Below are 8,633 nucleotides of genomic sequence, written 5' to 3'. Positions count from 1 at the left end.
TCAAGAGTAGACTCCCTATGATGTTAGAAGCACTGTAGGATCGCGGAATTCCCCTCTTGCCTAGTGATATGTGATTAGTTTATACCATTTCACTTCCCGTTTCTCATGCATTTTGCCTTCTATAGCACGTTTCTATCTCACTATCGCTCGTGTTTTGCCCTTCATTTCATGTACATCGATATTATGACTCCCCGTACTTCTTTTGTAGGGCATTGGCCTCGAAAAAGGCAAGACGGAATGAAGATCGAGTAAAGAAGCTAACTCGTGTTAGCTTGAGAAGAAAAGGGGTGAAAAACCTGAAGCAACATGTTCTGCCGGCAGACCCGCAGCCGGTCCAGCCACCGGCAGAACACCCCCACCTGTCACTACAAGGAAAAGTGGAAAAGCGGAAGAAGTATGCTATGCCGGCAGGCCGGTCCACTGGCAGAGCACAACAACCTTGAATTGAAGATTGAAGAAAAAGAAAAAGAGCAATGATCTCGCTACCGGTACATGCACCGGTAGCCGGCCAACCGCTAGAAGATGCACCAAGGAAAAGAATTGGAGTATAGAAGAGTGTGTTCTGCCGGCAGGCCGACAGCCGGTCCACGGGCAGAACACACATGCTAGTAAAATTCCCAAGTTTAACTCCAAAATTACAAGAAGACGCGCTACCGGTAGGCTGGCCGGTAGCCGGTCCACCGGCACAGAGCAACAAGCTGCGAGAAATGGGCTTTAGTTCCTCCTTTCCTCTAATCCAATGAAAGACTATATATACCCCCTCCCTATTCAATTGTAAACACAACCCTAGATCTGAAAATTTTCCTTAATTTATGCAATCTTACCTTAATCAAAGCACTAATCTTTCCTTAATCAACATAAATTACTTAGTAAAATTAGCTTAGTAGTAGTTATTATAAATTGTTTACATTTGGTTATTGGGTTGTATTTGGGAGATATTGAAGGATTTTATTCACTAATTCAATCAAAGCAACCATATTTACTCATTGTTGGTACATTTCTCTTCTTAATTACTTTGTTTAATAAATTGTTTACATTTCAAGTTGTCTTTTATAATTGTTTGAATTCATACCATGCCATCTCTTTTGATTCCTTGTTTTTATCCATTTGTTCGTATGAACAATTTGAATATGTGTGAGTAGAAATCCTTATAGGGTTTAGGGGGAGTCTAAATGGAATTATTGGGCATGATTGTATAATTATTATTTAGGTCTTTGGTGAGTTGTTTATCTTTCTTATCCTTGCACACAAGGTGTTTGATGAATTATGTGAGTGAAAGCACATGCCTTTCTTCATTATTGCTTAATTCCCCCATTGAATGAAAGTTTGTGGTGGTCTTGTTGTATGCTTAAGAGTAGTGTAATGCTCAATGAAAGTTAGGGGTCACCTTTAGGTAAGTCAAGACATTGATTTTTCTACCTAAGATAAACCCTTGCCTTTGACCCCTTAAATTATCATGTTTGCCCTTAAACCATTTAGATGAACCCGAAAGCCCTAGTCTTTTAATCAACCGTATACATTTCATCTCAATCATTTGCTTTAGTTAAATCTAGTAGTTTAAATCAACTCCTTTCATCTTTCGACTAGACTAGACTCCCAATTAAACTAAGTAGAAACCCCTCCATCCTTGTGGTTCGACCCCGATTTATACTACTAAATTGGGTTACAAATATTGTTGGTGATAAGAAACTCGACTCTACAACCATATTACTCATCAAATGGCGCCGTTTCCGGGGATGGCGTTAGGTTATATTTAGTTTATTAAGAGTCTTTGCTTTAGTTTTATCTCACTTGTGAGTTTGTTTTAGTAGTTGTGTGCCTCATTGTAGAGTGTGTGATTTATTGCCCTCCCCTAGTGTGTAAAGACACTAGAAGACTAACGGTTTGTCGAGTGCATATCTAGAAGGAACCATCAAGCTCTATTCTTCAATTCCGACCCCGAAAGGCTTTTTAGGACCTTGAGGACAAGGACCCTTGATAGAGTTCGGAACCTTCCTCAAGCAAACATAGACCAACCAAACCCTCACACCCCACTTCAACCAAACAACACAATTGAGATCCCTATAGAAAATCCCTTTCACAAATTTCCACTTCCAAGCTCACCTCAAACACCACCCCCTCATATACCAAATCCACCACCACAAATGGCTCTAAGAGATCACAACCGGCCTAACCATAATGATTCATGTAACCCTATTAATTTTGGCACTTTGGCTCCCAACAACTTTGAGATGCATCCCGCCCAAGTTGGGTTGATCGAGAAGGATTTGTTCGGGGGGCATATTGAAGAAGATGCTCATGCTCACCTACGAAAGTTCAAGAGAAAGGTCTCAATGATGAAGAAGAACGGTGTATCCGAAGACACTCTAAGGATGATATTGTTCCCATTCTCTTTGACGGGTAAGGCAGACCGGTGGTTGAATATTCACCCTCCAGATACATTCACAACATGGGACGCTTTAGCTAAGGCGTTCATGGCCAAGTACTATCCATCATCCAAGACTGCCATGCTTCGTAATAAAATTCATACTTTCCAACAAGAAGATGGGGAATCCTTGGGTGAAGCTTGAGATCGATATCAAGACCTTATTGCTAGTTGTCCTCACCATGGAAACCCAGAGTGGTACATCACCCAAACATTCTTTCACACATTGTTGCCTAGAACTAAAGAAATGGTGAATGCCTCCGCGGGGAGAGGATTTGATCATTTAGGTGATGAAGAAGGGACGACACTAATCAAGAAGATGGTAGACTCGGAAGCAAATTATGGCTCAAGGGGAAACATGCTTAGGAGAAATGGCAAATTCCCTAAGGAGAACTCTTCTAATGCAAATGCCGAGACAAATGCCAAGCTTGATCTTCTCACCAAGCAACTTGAGAAATTGCAAAGGAACCAAGTTCATCAAGCCGCCACCTCACATGGTCCACCGATGGAGGAAGTATCTCAAGTTTTACCTTGTGAGCTATGTGGGGGGAATGGCCACACTTTTGACATGTGTGCCAACAACTATAATGGTGGGTATGAGGAGAATGTCCAAGATGTTAATGCTTTTCAAAGCTATAACAACAACACAAGACCACCAAGACCACCCTACAACAATCCCAATGTCTATAACCCAAACACTAACTTCTACTATCCGGGTTTGAAGAACCACCCAATTTTAGCTACAAGAGTACCAATGTTCAAAACCCACAACATCTCCAACCTCAAGCCCCAAATAATCCACCCGGATTTTCTCAACCAAGGGGAGGATACTTCAACCAAAGAAATAACCCCGGAAATCAAAACCAATGGCCAAACAACAATCAAAACTAAAACTGTGGGAAACAACCTCAAGGTTACCAAGATTTTGGAGGCAATCAAAATAATCAAGGGTTCTATCAAGGGAATCAAGTGAATCAAGCTAATCAAGGATTTGGGCAAGGGTATGCTCAACGGTTTCAAGATCAAGGTCATGGACCAAACTTCAACAACTATGGTCATAGAGGTAATTCTCAAGGGGGACAAAAAAACAACCAAGGTCCCAACACTCGGTACGACTATGGGTTCCCTTTACCCATAGCCAACCAACCTTATCAAGAACCTCAAAGTGAGCCTTCCCAAAGTGAACTTTTAAAGATTGTGAAGAACATGCAAGTTCAACATAGCCAAGACATGGCTAATTTCATAAAGGCAAGGCAACAAGAACAAGCAAACTTAAGGGCTACTTTCCTTAAAGATATGAGGGAGATGGAATCAAGGATGACCTCTCATGCTATGGCTAACCCTCAAAGGCCGCCCGGTGGTCTATTAGCCCAAGGACAAAGTTCCAAGGACGCCTCAAATAGCCACCATGCTCATGCGGTAGTTTTGAGGAGCGGTGTAGAGCTTGAGGACCCCTACAAAGATCTTGAGGTAGAAGTTGATGGGGATCCCAAGAGGAATAAGACGGAAATGAGTCGTGAAAAGGAAAACCCATCCATGACACCATCGGCTAGAGTGAGTGAAGCCAAGAAGGGGAAGAAAGCTTGTGAAGAGTCTCCAAGTAGGGGAATTCAAGTAGAAAAAGATGTTGATGGATATGTGGAAGACCTCCCTTATGAGGAAGAAGCTATTGAAGAAATGCCTTTGCAACACACCAAAAAGGTAACAAGGAATTCGGTTCCTCCAAAGGTACCTTCCAATTCTCAACTTGTGTCACATATTCCTTATCCCTCAAGAGCCGTAAAGAGTAGGGAAAACTTAAAGTATGCCAAGTTTTGTGATATGCTTGAGAAACTTGAAGTCACCCTACCCTTTACGGAAGTTATTTTGAACATGCCAACCTACTCAAAATTTTTGAAAGATATCTTGACGAAGAAGAGGGTCTTGGGTGACCAAGAGATAGTGGCAATGGAAGAGGCATGTAGTGCTCATATCCTTAACAAGATGCCCACTAAACTTGGTGACCCTGGAAGCTTTTCAATTCCATGTGTAGTTGGTGGTGTTCCTATATCAAGAGCTCTTTATGATTTGTGAGCAAGTGTGAGTGTCATTCCTTTAAAAGTTGCAAAGAAAATTGGCATTCATAACCTTGCTCCTACTATCATGACTCTCCAATTGGCGGATAGGTCCATTAAGCGCCCTTTGGGGGTGCTTGAAGACGTACCCGTCAAAGTTGGAAAGCTTTTAATCCCCGTTGATTTTGTTGTCCTTGACATCCCGGAGGATAGACATACACCCATCATCCTAGGTTGGCCATTTTTGGCTACTGGAGGAGTGCTTATTGATGTGAAGAATGGGCGGCTAACCTTCCAAATTGAGGGCAACAATGTCGAATTTAACCTCTTACATTTGATGAAAGGACCAAGAGTTGAAAGGTTGAGCACTATTGAAGTAATTAATGAGGTAGTTCATGAAGTGGCCCGAGAAGAGGCGGAAATAGAAGAGGTCTTCTAAATATCATTACATGATGAAGCAATGAAAGAAGATCACGATGTGGATGAAGAGCTTTTGAAGAAAGTGGAGGGCTTTCTCCCTCCAAAGGTATAACTCAAACCTTTACCTCCCTCACTCAAGTATGCTTTCCTTGGTGAGGGGGAGGCTTACCTCGTGATCATAAATGATAACGTAAGTGAGTCACAAGAATGAAACTTTTGAAAACTTTGATAACTCACAAAGGCTCACTTGGGTATAACATCGATGACATCAAGGGCTTAAGCCCGAGTTTGTGCATGCATGGAATTGTCTTAGAAGAGGGGAGTCAGACCAAGGTAGATGGTCTTAGGAGGATATACCCTAAAATGGCCGAGGTAGTTAAAAATGAAGTTTTGAAATTACTTGAGGCCAGGATTATCTATCAAATAATGGATAGCAAATGGGTGAGTCTAGTTCACGTGGTGCCCAAGAAGGGAGGGGTGACCATGGTTGAGCAAGAAGACGGGACTCACCTACCCACTAGACCGGTGACGGGATAGCCAATGTGTATCGACTATAGGAAACTTAATGCCGCCACCCTTAAAGACCATTTCCCAATTCCCTTTATAGACCAAATGCTCGAGAGACTTGCGGGTCATGCATATTATTGCTTTCTAGATGGTTACTTCGGGTTCTTCCAAATCCCCATTCACCCGGAGAACCAAGAAAAAACAACCTTCACATGTTCCATAGGAGTCTATGCATATCGTAGAATGCCATTCGGGTTGTGTAATGCACCCGGCACCTTTCAAAGGTGCATGATGGCCATCTTTTCGGACTATCTTAAGAAAAGCATGGAAGTCTTCATGGATGAATTTAGTGTCCATGGAGACTCCTTTGATCATGGTCTTGTCAACTTGACAAATGGTTGAAGAGATGTGAAGAGCACAACCTTGTCCTAAATTGGGAAAAATGCCATTTTATGGTTGAGGATGGGGTTGTACTCGGTCACGTTATCTCTAGAAGGGGTATTGAAGTTCATGGTGCAAAGGTTGCCGTGATATAAAACTTGTCACCTCCTTCCAATGCGAAGGGAGTGAGAGGTTTTCTAGGCCACGCCGGATTCTATAGGTGTTTCATTAAGGATTTTTCAAACATTGTAAAGCCATTGACTTCATTACTCCTCAAATATGCTCCTTTTGTATTTGATGCACCTTGTCTCGAGTCTTTCAATAGTTTGAAGGAAGCATTGGTCACGGCTCCAATAATCCGGGCTCTGGAATGGAACATCCCTTTCGAGATCATGTGCGATGCATCAGACTTCGCGGTAGGTGCGGTTCTTGGGCAAATGGTTGACAAGAGGCATCATGTAATCTATTACACAAGCAAGACCCTTGACCCAACACAATATAACTACTCTACGACCGAAAAGGAGATGTTGGCAATTGTGCATGCCGTTGAAAAGTTTCGGCAATATCTATTTGGATCTAAGGTGGTGGTTTACTCCGATTACACCGCCTTGAGACAATTAATGGTGAAGAAAGATGCAAATCCCCGACTCTTGAGGTGGGTCTTACTACTCCAAGAATTCGACTTGGAGATTAAGGATAAGGCCGGGTCGGAAAATGTTGTAGCCGACCACTTATCAAGATTGACCATTGAGGATCATGGGATACAAGACAAGAGTGGACCTATCAATGAGTGGCTAAGGGATGATGGCCTCATGGAAGTTAGCACCAAGACTCCTTGGTTTGCGGATCTTGAAAATTACCTTCTGAATGGTTTCATTTCGGATGACTTCGAACCAAGGAAAAGGAGAAAGTTGAGACATGATGCAAAGAGGTACTTTTGGAATGATCCCCACTTATTTCGCAAGTGTGGGGATAGAATGTTCCGAAGATGTGTTTCTAGAGAGGAGGGTTTTGAGATCGTTGACCGAGTTCACAATTCCGCTTATGGGGGACATTTGGCGACCTCAAGAACTATTGCCAAGATCCTCCAAGGGGGATTCTATTGGCCCTCCATGTTTAAAGACATCCATTATTTGGTGAAATCGTGTGATGCATGCCAAAGGGTTGGGAATATTGGAAAAAGGAATGAGATGCCCCTAACCAACATATTGGAGATTGAGCTCTTTGATTGTTGGGGAATAGACTTTATGGGACCGTTTCCTAACTCTTGTGGGAATGAATACATCTTGGTAGCGGTGGACTACGTCTCCAAATGGATTGAAGCGGTGGCCTCTCCCACCAATGATAGCAAAGTTGTGATGAAACTTTTTCAAAGGAATAATTTTCCCAAGGTTTGGGACCCCAAGAGTGGTCATAAGTGATGGCGGATCACACTTCCGCAAAAGTACTTTCAAAGCTCTACATGAAACACATGGAGTGCAGCATAAAACCTCTCTTGCCTACCATCCTCAAACTAGTGGGCAAGTGGAGGTTTCTAACCGCCAAATCAAGGCCATATTGGAGAAAGTGACAAATAAGAGCCGGAAGGATTGGTCACAAAAGCTTCCGGATGTGTTATAGGCATTGAGAACCGCATACAAGACACCTCTTGGCACAACACCTTACAAGCTTGTGGATGGCAAGGCATGTCACTTGCCCGTTGATCTAGAACACAAGGCTTGGTAGGCTCTCAAACAAATGAATTTTGACTTTGATGCCGCCGGAGAGATCCGATTTCTCCAAATGAATGAGCTTGAAGAATTGAGGTTGGAAGCTTATGAGAGAGCCAAAATATACAAAGACCAAACAAAGAAATGGCATGATGGCAAGATCATGAAGAAAGATGTATGTGTGGGAGACCTTGTTCTCCTTTTCAACTCCAACGTTAAGGTGTTCCCGGGCAAACTTAAATCGAGGTGATCGGGACCCTTCAAGGTGGATGCAAATATTTCCTTATGGAGCCTTTGAGCTATGGAGTGAGGAAGGGGGAATATTTACGGTCAATGGTCAACGAGTCAAGCGTTACTATGATGGTGACAACAAGGGTCCGGTTGAAGTGCTCTACCTCGGGGAACCCCTTCCCGAGGGGGAGACAAATTCAAATTTTTGAACAATGATTTGGTTTGGTGGATTTCGACAAGAACCACCATTTGTAAATATCATGCATTTTATGTAGATAATTAGAGACTTGGGGAACATCTTTTGTCGATTTTTGATTGGTGACGGAGCTCACTATTGAGGAAAACAAGTCTAATTTTCGTTCGGCCCGAAATCCCGACATGATGCGTTAGCTTGATAGTGGAAAACACGATTCCCGAGGCCAAATGAAAAGTTCGATTTTCAAGATTAGTGAAAACTTGAACAAGTTGGAAAATGGATGAAATTGGGCTGAGTTGTGTGCTCTGCCGGTAGGCCGGCAGCCGGTGCCCCTACCGGTACCGAGCACAAATTAATTTTGAAGCAAAACTGGAAAAATGAACCTGGGAGTGTGTGCTGCCGGTAGGCCGACAGCCGGCTCACCGGCAGGGAGCACACTATATGAGATTTTAACTTGTAAATGTGGAGAATGCAGAACAAAGGGTGTGTTATGCCGGCAGGACACACATCAAGAATTGAGTTGGGATTCAAGAAGTTAAGAAAATGAGTGGATATGTGTTCTGCCGGCAGGCCGGCTCACCGGCAGGACACGCAGGTCTAAGGTAAAAAAGGGTTAGGAATAGAGTTGGAGGTGTGTTCTACCGGTGGACCGGCAGCCGGTTCGTCCACCGGTAGCGAGACTATTTGAATTTGAAGAAAAAAATCATGAA

The 8,633-nt window shown here is 43.0% G+C and overlaps 1 non-coding gene across 1 annotated transcript; it reads right to left on the bottom strand.

Annotated features, from left to right (window-relative positions):
• Positions 1–2,507: 2,507 nt before the first annotated feature.
• On the bottom strand, positions 2,508–2,614 carry LOC141625502 (small nucleolar RNA R71). Its single transcript, XR_012535280.1, has one exon. It is a non-coding gene; the product is annotated as a small nucleolar RNA R71 (small nucleolar RNA).
• Between the last annotated feature and the right edge of the window lie 6,019 nt (positions 2,615–8,633).

Source organism: Silene latifolia, chromosome X (assembly GCF_048544455.1).
Source record: "Silene latifolia isolate original U9 population chromosome X, ASM4854445v1, whole genome shotgun sequence".
In the NCBI taxonomy this organism is placed as follows: domain Eukaryota; kingdom Viridiplantae; phylum Streptophyta; class Magnoliopsida; order Caryophyllales; family Caryophyllaceae; genus Silene; species Silene latifolia.
The sequence above is the reverse complement of the archived record's forward strand: the minus strand, read 5'-3'. Positions and strand labels throughout refer to the sequence as shown.